Source organism: Brachyhypopomus gauderio, chromosome 7 (assembly GCF_052324685.1).
Source record: "Brachyhypopomus gauderio isolate BG-103 chromosome 7, BGAUD_0.2, whole genome shotgun sequence".
Taxonomy (NCBI): Eukaryota; Metazoa; Chordata; class Actinopteri; order Gymnotiformes; family Hypopomidae; genus Brachyhypopomus; species Brachyhypopomus gauderio.
Window position 1 is genome coordinate 26,994,116 of NC_135217.1, and position 11,805 is coordinate 27,005,920.

At 40.1% G+C, this 11,805-nt stretch overlaps 1 pseudogene; it reads left to right on the forward strand.

Annotated features, from left to right (window-relative positions):
* Positions 1-2,591: 2,591 nt before the first annotated feature.
* LOC143519772 (putative pre-mRNA-splicing factor ATP-dependent RNA helicase DHX32) lies at positions 2,592-8,388 on the forward strand (annotated as a pseudogene).
* The last annotated feature ends 3,417 nt before the right edge of the window (positions 8,389-11,805 follow it).

An 11,805-nucleotide genomic window follows, 5' to 3' on the forward strand; every position in this document is an offset into this window, starting at 1 on the left:
CCATGAGCCGTGCTTGGCTCAGCCAGTGGTCAAACTGCTCCTCTCCAGCTGGAGTGGGCAACAACCCCGAAAAGGTTCGTAAGCGGCGATAGCTTCCATGCTCACTTGAGGACTTACTCTTGTCAAGTATCTCACTCACAACTCGCAAAATAGCCTCTGCTGACTTAGCACCAGTATCTCCTTCTGGGAACAATGTGTACTGTTTATCTACAGGCTTGTCATTAGCTTGCTGTGACGGTCCCTGACTTTGTGCACTGACTCTAGGGCCTTCATCAATTGTGACAACAGACCATGGCTCTCCCCCATCAATGGGGAACACTTTAGAGGGAACCATGTCTCTCTTCACAGCCTCCTTGCATTCACACAACACAAGAAATCTGTTTTGCCGCAAGCGTAATATTCGACCTCTTACACGAACACGTCCCAGACACTTCACTGTTTGCATAGTCTCTTCAATAACCGCTGCAGTTACATCTTCTTGCATGAGAATTAAGACAGCGTGCGCCTCCAATTTATGTAGCGCCTCTCTAGCTTGTGTGGCTATGATGAGAGGTGGCTAACCTGAGTTCTTTTAAATAATCACAGAACCTGGGGTTTCTTCAAGAATTTAAACAAATGTATATTTAGCCAAACAGGTATTTACCTTCTAAATAACAGTCTCTTGATCCTTTAAATCACCCATCAAGCACAACATGTATTAACTAATACACATACAATATCAACACAGTCAATAAACACACCAATTAATTGAAAATATATGGAACATTTACTTAGAAAATTAAAAGGAATGATTTACACCTTCTCTTTGCAGGTTTTCATTCTTTCAGTTCACTTTGAACCAACAATACAGTCAACATAAAATAAAGACTTCAAACTTAAATATCCCCTATGGGCCCCAATAATTAAACTAAAGCCGGCAATGAAATAAATAAATAAATAAGACTCAAGTCCAACTGTTGCAGGCCTGAACGCTGCTCGGGAACGCTGTAGCCTTAAACAAATGGCCGTTTCACCTCAAGGGCAAAATAAAAACGGTACCTTTTGCTGATGGAGATAACCACTCACACGGTCAAGGGTGGCAAGAGAAAATGATGAGACGAGGCGATTCGCGTGGATGGAGAGGGTAGACACAGCTGACGACGCAGGCACAGTCCTCATACGTAGCACTGTCCGGCTCCGTCGGTTCTCTGACCTCGTCGTCAGCTCACTCGGTTACGTCAGCCTTCAGTTAAGTTTTCCACTAAACTCACCAACATCACCACCATTCAGGTTGCGTAAAGAGCTCTTGTCGAGCACTTTTACCAAAAGATGACCAAAGCTGGCTTAACAATCTCTACTGCCTCCTATCTCTCCTTCGCTCATCCTAACGGTCTCCTCACGTTCTCCTAACGGTCTCCTCACGCGAACGTAATTCTAACGTTCTCCTCACATTCTCCCTTTTCTGTCCAATGACCTAGTAGGTAATTACTTCCCCAACAAAAGGTTACAGTTCTTTTAAACAAATATTTACAAACCATTTCAACATTGTTACATATAGTCAAAAACAAGTTTGGGATTCCCAGTGCATCTGAACTGTACATTTTTGATGAAAGTGACACGGCAGTGGAGGAAGACATCCTTCTTGAACTGATGGAGGCCAATCCTGACTTATGCCTGACAGTACGTGACAGTGAGTCTGATGAAGGTAGGTTTTGTTAGAATTTGCATTGTAGTCAGTATAATCATGCTACCAGCATTAGTTTGCAAATGTACGTTTGATTATAAGCATCCCATTCTTGCTATACAAAGCCACAGCTTGCTATGTCAAAGTTGTATATATTTTTCTGAAAAAAATTAACTTTGCAGTTTAGATTATTTTTCTTTCACTCCATGACCCAAAAGTGCATATTTGGTGTACTGTATTTTAACTGTAAATTACTGTTCATAAAATAATGACCAGTATTGTCACGTATGTGTCAGAGTACAAGAGGACATGTTTATTTATTTTTTTAAATTGCTTTTTCTTTAAAGGAGGATTCCGTCCCGTAAACAGAAGGAGAAGTATGCCCTGGGGATCATTACACTTTTTCCTTCACTGAAGGATCCTTTTTCTCCAAAGGGCTATGTAAGTTTAAAATACTTATTTTCAGAAATTATACCAGTTTTACATAGAGACAGAACTCTTAAGTGTCATTAGGGGAAAGCATTGTGCTCAGTTTGAATAGAAGTGAATAGGGAAATTGACTTGTAATGTAACAATAGCTCATTGAGACACCAGGCAGGCTAAGCTAGTTAACATAGCAAGCTCAGTAAAGTTTATCAGATTTTAATCTGTGATAAAAGATCAATGAATGATGGAACTATGTCATTTTTTTTATTAACAGGAGCATTTCTATGATTGCGAAAAGAGCACAGGATATTTAGCATGGCGGCTGAAGACCATGTCCAGGAATAAATCTCAACAATCAGTTAAGGCAACCACAGTGTCACAAGCACAAGGAACAAATCACAGAAGATCAGTAGCATCAGTGCCTGAGCACCTTGATGGAGATGCCTGCCAGGAAGCTCTATCATTTCTTGTTCATTGTCATGATGAACCAAAAGTATTGAAGATGAAGATGTCCTTTGAACATCACCAGAACCTAGTGCATGACTCACAGAGAACGACAGACGTCCTAAAAACATTCCCACGTTTTTTAGATGTCAAAGGACTAGTGAGTTGTGCATTGGTTTTTAAAATCCAGGCTTTCATTTGGTTTGGCTGTTTACAGTGCATTGACCACTGATACATTTGTATGTGTATTTGATCAACAGCTGAATCAAGATTTTGTGCTGCTGTTTGGTGAGGAAACGTCCTCCAGGTTGCTTGAGAAGTGGGACACAACCTTCAAGCCGAAGGTTATCGAAGAGTCCAAACACCTGACTAAGTCAACCGAGCTGCACCGACTTCTAAATGCTGCTGAGAAACATGACACCAGTAAGTAAGATAGTCTTGGTATCTAGTCAGTTGGCTAGTGTTATGTATTTTTTATGTCTAACTGATGGCGAGTTATTGTTTGTGTCTCCCGCCTCATGCAGGCTTTAGAAGAGCTGGACTATCTAACGGCTCTGGATAATGATGGGAACCTGTCTGAGATTGCAGTGATTATGTCTGAGTTGCCTCTGGAACCGCAGATGGCTAAGAGTCTGCTGGCCTCCTGCGAGTTTGACTGTGCGAGTGAGGTGCTAACCATTGCTGCCATGTTAACAGGTAATGTCATTCATTCTAACAGGCAAGAATAATGTGTAAGCCAAGTATTTTCACCCCACTGTCTATCCATCTATACATGAACCATTTTGACAAACCACCTTATTATTGTTTTGTTTTTCTATACATCTGCATATCAGTGACTACATCTTTCATTATAGTGAAACTAATTCATCTGTTTAGTTAGGAGAAAAGATCCTGGTACTGTTTAGTTTTTGTGTTTGGTTGTCAGCATCTTTTTAAACTAGACTCACACCTCAACTGGTAGTACAGGTAGGGCAAGCTAGGACAACACCTAGCAATGTCAGGGGTTTTATTCCTAGAGATATACAGCGTATGTTTGTACTGATATATGTAATTCATGTCAGTTGCTCTGAAAAAAGCATCTGCCAAATACGGAAAACTTAAATCACATTTTGCTATAACATACATTCTATTCTGTGGAGCGGTAGTAGGGCTGCCAGATATGAACATTGAGGTTACCTTCATTAGGACCGGCATTTTGACACCTTATTGAACATGTTGGTTCATGATAAAAAGACACATTTTTCACCCTGCTGTATAAACTGTTTCATCCAGATACTTCTCACTCTATGTAGCTCATGTCAGTGTTGCAGACATGATAAATTAAACTGACTGAATTGACTGAATCCATGGTTTATGAAGTGTCCTATCCTCTTGCAGCTCCATCTTGCTTCCTGGCCCCTCCTCCTTATCAATGTGTACAACGCCTACAAACACAGCCAGCACAGCTCACGTGAGTCACGTGAGAATTAAAACACACCAGACTCATTAACATATCAAACCCAGAATGTGAACTAAATGTGTATTGTTAGTAAACATATTCACTTCCATTTACTAAGACCTATTTTATATTTGACTCTTTCAGTGTGTTTATTGAACGTTCTAAGCACCCCAAACATTTATTATATCAAATGTAGTGGTGGGACTTTAACGCGTTAATTTTGATTAATTAATTACAGGAAAACTAACAAACTAAAAAAATTAATGCATTTTAACACATTTAACGCATGAGACACTTTTGCACCATGGAATGTTTCTCAGTGCACGAGTTCCAGACATACAGATTATATGGACGCACAATAAGATGAGCATGATGGAGATGACTAAAGAGGCTACGCTGGTGGATGGGAAATTTAAATATAAGAAACTTCCAGATGGAAGTACAAACACAAATAGTGTTATTTGCACTTTATGTAGGAAGGAGTTCGCTTATCACAGGAGCACTTCCACCCTTCATTACCACCTCAACGCAAAACATGTTGGGGCTAACACGCAGGTCAGTAATGATAACTTGGCTGATAAATGTATTCCTAGTACGAGCAAACAGTGTCGCCAGTCAACACTCGAACACATGTCGGGGTTCAAATTAAGAAACAAAATTGACCAATTCACTGGCGAGATGGATTGCTGTGGACTGTAGAGCGCTCTCTGTGGTCGAAGGCTTAAGTAAGACGCGGCAAGTATGAATGTTTCCGCCGTTCGCGGAGGTTGGACCTCTATTAGCAACAAGAATTATCTTGGTGTGACAGCTTATATTATAGATGATGAATGTGAAGTCGGTTCACATAAGGGTCACTTTGAATGTTGTGTCACCATACCATATCAGTTCTGGCCAAATTTGATGATGTGTTTCTTGTATCTATAATTTTTACAAAGTTTAGTTTCTTAATAGAAATTTTAGATTTTTCTTAGTTTCTTCCATAACCAATACTGATGCATCTTATGTTGCTGTTTGTTGACCAAGCTGACTAGCACTAATAACTAAAACATACCGCAAGCAAGTGTGTTGTGCTACTACAATTCTCTATTTTTAAACCATTCAAAAACTGGAGCAGTTTGTCCTGACAAAGCAACCTGAAACTTCAAACTACAAAGAAAACAGACCAAATCATAATGAACATACATTGACCATTGTAACAAAAAATATGTATTTTGATATTAATTGTCTTATTTTCTTAAAATAAAGGGAACACATCCAAATAACACATCCTAGATCTGAATGAATGAAATATTCTCATTGAATACTTTGTTCTGTACAAAGTTGAATGTGCTGACAACAAAATCACACAAAAATCATCAATGGAAATCAAATTTATTAACCAATGGAGGCCTGGATTTGGAGCCACACACAAAATTAAAGTGGAAAAACACACTACAGGCTGATCCAACTTTGATGTAATGTCCTTAAAACAAGTCAAAATGAGGCTCAGTATTGTGTGTGGCCTCCACGTGCCTGTATGACCTCCCTACAACGCCTGGGCATGCTCCTGATGAGGTGGCGGATGGTCTCCTGAGGGATCTCCTCCCAGACCTGGACTAAAGCATCCGCCAACTCCTGGACAGTCTGTGGTGCAATGTGACGTTGGTGGATGGAGCATGATATCCCAGATGTGCTCAATCGGATTCAGGTCTGGGGAACGGGCGGGCCAGTCCATAGCTTCAATGCCTTCATCTTGCAGGAACTGCTGACACACTCCAGCCACATGAGGTCTAGCATTGTCCTGCATTAGGAGGAACCCAGGGCCAACCGCACCAGCATATGGTCTGACAAGGGGTCTGAGGATCTCATCTTGGTACCTAATGGCAGTCAGGCTACCTCTGGTGAGCACATGGAGGGCTGTGCGGCCCTCCAAAGAAATGCCACCCCACACCATTACTGACCCACTGCCAAACCGGTCATGCTGAAGGATGTTGCAGGCAGCAGATCGCTCTCCACGGCGTCTCCAGACTCTGTCACGTCTGCCACGTGCTCAGTGTGAACCTGCTTTCATCTGTGAAGAGCACAAGGCGCCAGTGGCGAATTTGCCAATCCTGGTGTTCTCTGGCAAATGCCAAGCGTCCTGCACGGTGTTGGGCTGTGAGCACAACCCCCATCTGTGGACGTCGGGCCCACATACCGTCCTCATGGAGTCGGTTTCTAACCGTTTGTGCAGACACATGCACATTTGTGGCGTGCTGGAGGTCATTTTGCAGGGCTCTGGCAGTGCTCCTCCTGTTCCTTCTTGCACAAAGGCGGAGTTAGCGGTCCTGCTGCTGGGTTGTTGCCCTCCTACGGCCTCCTCCACTTCTCCTGGTGTACTGGCCTGTCTCCTGGTAGCGTCTCCAGCCTCTGGACACTACGCTGACAGACACATCAAACCTTCTTGCCACAGCTCGTATTGATGTGCCATCCTGGATGAGCGGCACTACCTGAGCCACTTGTGTGGGTTGTAGAGTCCGTCTCATGCTACCACGAGTGTGAAAGGACCACCAACATTCAAAAGTGACCAAAACATCAGCCAGAAAGCATAGGTACTGGGAAGTGGTCTGTGGTCCCCACCTGCAGAACCACTCCTTTATAGGGGGGGTCTTGCTAATTGCCTCTCATTTCTACCTGTTGTCTATTCCATTTGCACAACAGCAGGTGAAATTGATTCACAATCCGTGTTGCTTCCTAACTGAACAGGTTGGTTTCAAAGAAGTGTGGTTGACTTGGAGTTATATTGTGTTGTTTAAGAGTTCCCTTTATTTTTTTGAGCAGTGTATATGTTCTGAGAAAATCAACAAATCAATGAATTGCAGAGTGTTAAATACATTTAAAAAGCACACATATTCACTTAACTATTTTGCTATATTCCAGAGCAGTGGAAGCGACAGCATAATTTACAGAATAATTTAATTACAGAATAATTCAATTATTGTGGAACTGTTGATTTACTGCAGGTTCCAGTTTAGCACAATGGTGTGCTGATCATTACCTGAGTCTGGCTGCTCTGCAAACAGCCGATGCTGTTCGTGCAGAGCTCGCTGAGATCCTGAGGCGGATAGAGCTCCAGGTGTCTTCACCTGCGTTCGGCTCCAAGACCAACTGAACACCAAGCAGGTCCTACTGGCAGGCTTCTTCATGCAGGTAAAGCCATTAGACTCAGTATTCAGGCCATTAGACTCAGTATTCAGGCCATTAGACTCAGTATTCAGGCCATTAGACTCAGTATTCGGGCCATTAGACTCAGTATTCGGGCCATTAGATTCAGCATTCAGGCCATTAGACTCAGTATGAACGGCAGTTTCCAGTCTGGATGAGAAACTTCTTTGGTCAAGTTTTCTCATAATAAATCTTCAATGTAATACAACGAAATTTGTGCACAGTTCTTCTCACACAAGCCAGTATTTGTTAATATCCCATCAAATGCTCTTTGTAGTGTATATTTATAATGCAAACCAATGCTTGCTGTATGGGTTTCTAACTTAAAAGACCTCACAGGAATCATTAAATTTAGCTTTGACCCTAAGTGCCTGTTCCAATATCCCAGGTGGCCAGGGACATTGATGGATCAGGGAATTACTTCATTCTTACCCACAAGCACGTGGCTCAGATCCACCCTCTCTCGTGTTATGGGACTGAGCCACACAAACAGAACCTTCCAGTGGGTTGTATACCATGAGCACACGCTGTCAGAGAATAACTGCATCAGAACCGTCACCCAGATTTCAGCACGAGTACGTTTTTTATGAGTTTTAAACGTGGTGTTTAATGCAACAACTATTATTAATGTAATGATCCTTTAGTTTGCATTTGATGAATGCTAATATGCCAGTGAGGTTTTTACTGCTAGAGAGTTTTTACACAGAACAGTCAAACCCATCAAATCCAGTTTTGCCCTGACATTGTTTGTCATGTAGCTAATTTTCTATTCTGGTTCGTTTGTTCCATTCCTCTGTACCTTTAGAGGCTAGAGCTGGAGGTTGAACTTGAATTAATGTCTTTACTTTCAAATGGCATGTACTTTCGAATGGCTTGTGATTCTAAAATTACTTTTCATGTTATTTTATTCTTCCAACACCCTTTAGAGTTCAGGAATGTATGAAAACTGGAGATAATGACAAATGAAATGTAGTCAAATATGTAGACACATTCCTTTGTGTTTATATTGAAGTGTCTAATATTCACATTTCTGTTTATTATTCGTATGAACAGGTTCCTCTGCATGGCTCCTCAATACTTCTTCTACAACTTGCCCCCTAGTGAGAGTAAAGAGGTACTGCAGCACATCACAGAGCACAGCTCAGCTGCACCCCCCAAGGGCAAGAGGGAACCCCAGATCCAGAACAACACCACCCATGAAGAACAGCCTTATGAACGCTGTGTCATACAGTGACGATGGAAAAATACATAAAGACATTAACAAGTAAATGGACTTCTAGAGGCATTAGTGAGACTCAAATTAAGGAACAGGAAACGGGTATTTAAATGCTGTACTGCAGTAGCCGCGCTAGTTTGAATGCACGTGAAGCTCTAGAGACTCGCATGTTGTTTCACATGTTGTTCCAAAACTGCAGCTACAAGTTTTGGAGTGTTGTATTTGAAGGAAGAAAAACTAGGATATTTTAGTTACATGGGGAAAATGATAGTAGTACTGGCTGCATTCTCTGGTTTTCAGGGTTTTTTGTGGTTGCCATTTTTTGTTTGGGTAAAGCAAAATACTTTAAATAGATTAAACTAGATTTCTGTCAATCTGTCAGCCTACATATTTCTACATATTTATTGTAAGCTGGTATTCTGCTAATATATGATTAGAACTTTTATAACAAATCGGCAGTTACACTTTTGGCAGTTACACTTTTGAAATTATAAAAATGTTTACAGAGTGCATCTCTGCATAACTAGAAAGAATTTGTAAGCACTAGAGATTCAACACGTAGTAACCGAGGGATCAGGGCTGTGTTATTACTAATTATTATTAAATGCAATTTGTGGTTTTATGTGGAATCAGCTTTCATGGTGTTCTGTGTGTTTGCCGCAGTTTTCGAAATGCTTTGCAATCCTTTGATAGTTTTAATAGACTGTGTGTAACTATCAATCACGTGTTGAGCATAACAATAAGAAATGTACACGTTTGTATGTAGACATTTACTTGATATCTGTGCCTTTGTCGCGTTGTTTTTGAGATTCCTTTGGGCATATTTTGGAGTGCCCAAAGAAGTGGACAACCCGGCACCCGGTTGGAGTAAAGTGCCTTGATCAAGGGCACTTCAGTCATGGCCTGGCAATTGAACCCACAACCCTCCAGTCACAAGACCAGTTCCCTAATCCCCAGACCATGACTGCATGTATATGTACACCAAGGACTAGTCAAAAACACGTGTACACTGAGGTCTAGTCAAAAACACAGATGTGTACACTGTTCTCCACAAACTGCACTCAGAAAAAGATAAAACGTTTCTTTCTGAGACTCCAGTATCTTGAAGTACGCCATGAAATTTCTTGTTTGTTGGCTTGTTTGGTGTCTTTACAGGTCTGAGTTAAATTCAGGACATGTATCCTCTCACTAATGATGACAAATCTGACCTTCCTTCGGGTCTCCAGGCCATTCTGCCAGGGTACCTGAGAAGCCCGTTTGTACATGCGGCACTCAGCTATATTAGCTGTGGCTCTGAGGACGATTTTAAGTGTAATGACAATGACTGCTGGTGTCAGTGACATTTCAGAGAAGATGAACATCTGTTTGCTAATTAGTGACTGATTCTTTGAGTCTTCTAGCTGCCTGATGAACTAGGGTGAGTTTCCTGACCACATGGTGAGTTTCATGCACTTAGTTTTAGAGGACTGTTTGTTGTAATATGAGCATTCTGTGAAACCCTTCATGCATTACATACCTCTTTATTTATATTATTATTTAACAATTCAGTTGCCCCAGGAGTTAATTATAAAAGGAAAATAATTTGCATTAATCATCAAAGTTGGCCCACTATACATTTGATGATAGACAAGTGCATTGTTTGTCATCACTGTGCACTCTGGAAATGTTCAATGATCAATTCAAAATATTCTAACATATACATAATTGAAAAGTCTCTGTTTAAATTAGTAGGCATAAGAGGTAGCCCATTCAGGCATGATACAAAAATGCATTGATGCCTACATTTGTTTTCCTTAATTCAGTTAATACACTGTAGCTTTGTTTATGGCCTATACTTCTAGGGATATAGCTAAACACATATGTTACAACCATTTCTGAACTCGATATGCCCAATTGTTGTCCACATTTAAATGAAAACATTTTGGATAAATATTTTGGATGAATGTTTTAATTACATTAAATTCTGTTCATATTCTCTTATCTCTGTCCAGTCACAGAGTTCAAATTAAATATTTAACAATGAGTCAAATGATGCAACAAATATGTAAGCTGTTGCAAAAAATAATAAATAAATACAGTACAATAAGTGCAGAACATGTACAAGTGCAAAACTCAAATGGAATTTAAATCAGACTTTTCTGCAAATAAAGAATGTTCATTAAATATTATTTTAATTAATCAATCAATCATCAGTTATTTATATAGCACCTTACACAACCAAAGTTGATCAAAGCGCTGTACACAATGGAATCAAAAATAAACTAGTATGGTCTTTTTTATAAACGTTTTTATAAACTAGTATGGTGATTTAGTCCGTGTGCAGTTGGCAATGATACCATTTGCACATAATTAGATGTTGAAAGCCATCCTAAATAAGTGTGTTTTAAGTTTGGCTTTAAATATTGGTAGATCAGTGATGGAACGTGGAACAGTAGGCAAGGCATTCCACAATTTAGGACCTGCTACTGCGAAAGATCCATCACCCCACTGCTTACACCTAGACCGTGGATCCTCCAGTAGATATTGTCCACCTGAACGAAGATCTCTGCCAGGCTGATGTAACTTTATAACGTCACCTATGTAGGGAGTCCATGGACTGCACAGAAAACAAACAGGATTTTAAACTGAATTCTAAATTTTACTGGGAGCCAGTGAAGAGAGTAAAGAACAGGAGTAATGTGATCGTGCTTGCGAGTATTAGAAGAAACCAGGCAGCTGCATTCTGAACCAGTTGCAGGCGATGAAATTTATAAGATTAGTCTATTTTGATTAATTTTCACTGATACACTTTACTGTCTCTTAATATAAAATATTAGTCAAAATTATACTGCTGGATTACAACTAAAAAAGTCTGTTTCTTAGCATTTGATTTTCAAATCAAGGCAATTTTAAAACTGTCCACTAGACGGCGCAATGGTGTAACCAGTGTCCTAAAAAAGTTCAATATTGAAGGTACAAAAATAAATTAAAATATCCTGTGGATTAGGAAACTGGAAGACACCACAGAAACATCCTGGCACAATAAATATGTACATATCTTCATACTACATTTGGTAAAATACTACCACTTGATGTGATGTTAATAGATATTTAAATAGATGTGACATATTCTAAAACTACATACAGTCATATTTTGCAACAGCTATTTCAGTTTAATATATCTAATAACTGATGGACACAGTAATATTTCAGGATTTAAATGAGGTTTATCGTACTAACAGAAAATGTGCAATATGCATTAAAACAAATTTTGACAGGTGCAAAAGTACGGGCACCTCAACAGAAAAGTGACATTAATATTTAGTAGATCCTCCTTTTGCAAAAATAACAGCCTCTAGTCGCTTCCTGTAGGTGTTAATGAGTTCCTGGATCCTGGATAAAGGTATTTTTGACCATTCCTCTTTACAAAACAATTCCAGTTCAGTCAAGTTTGAT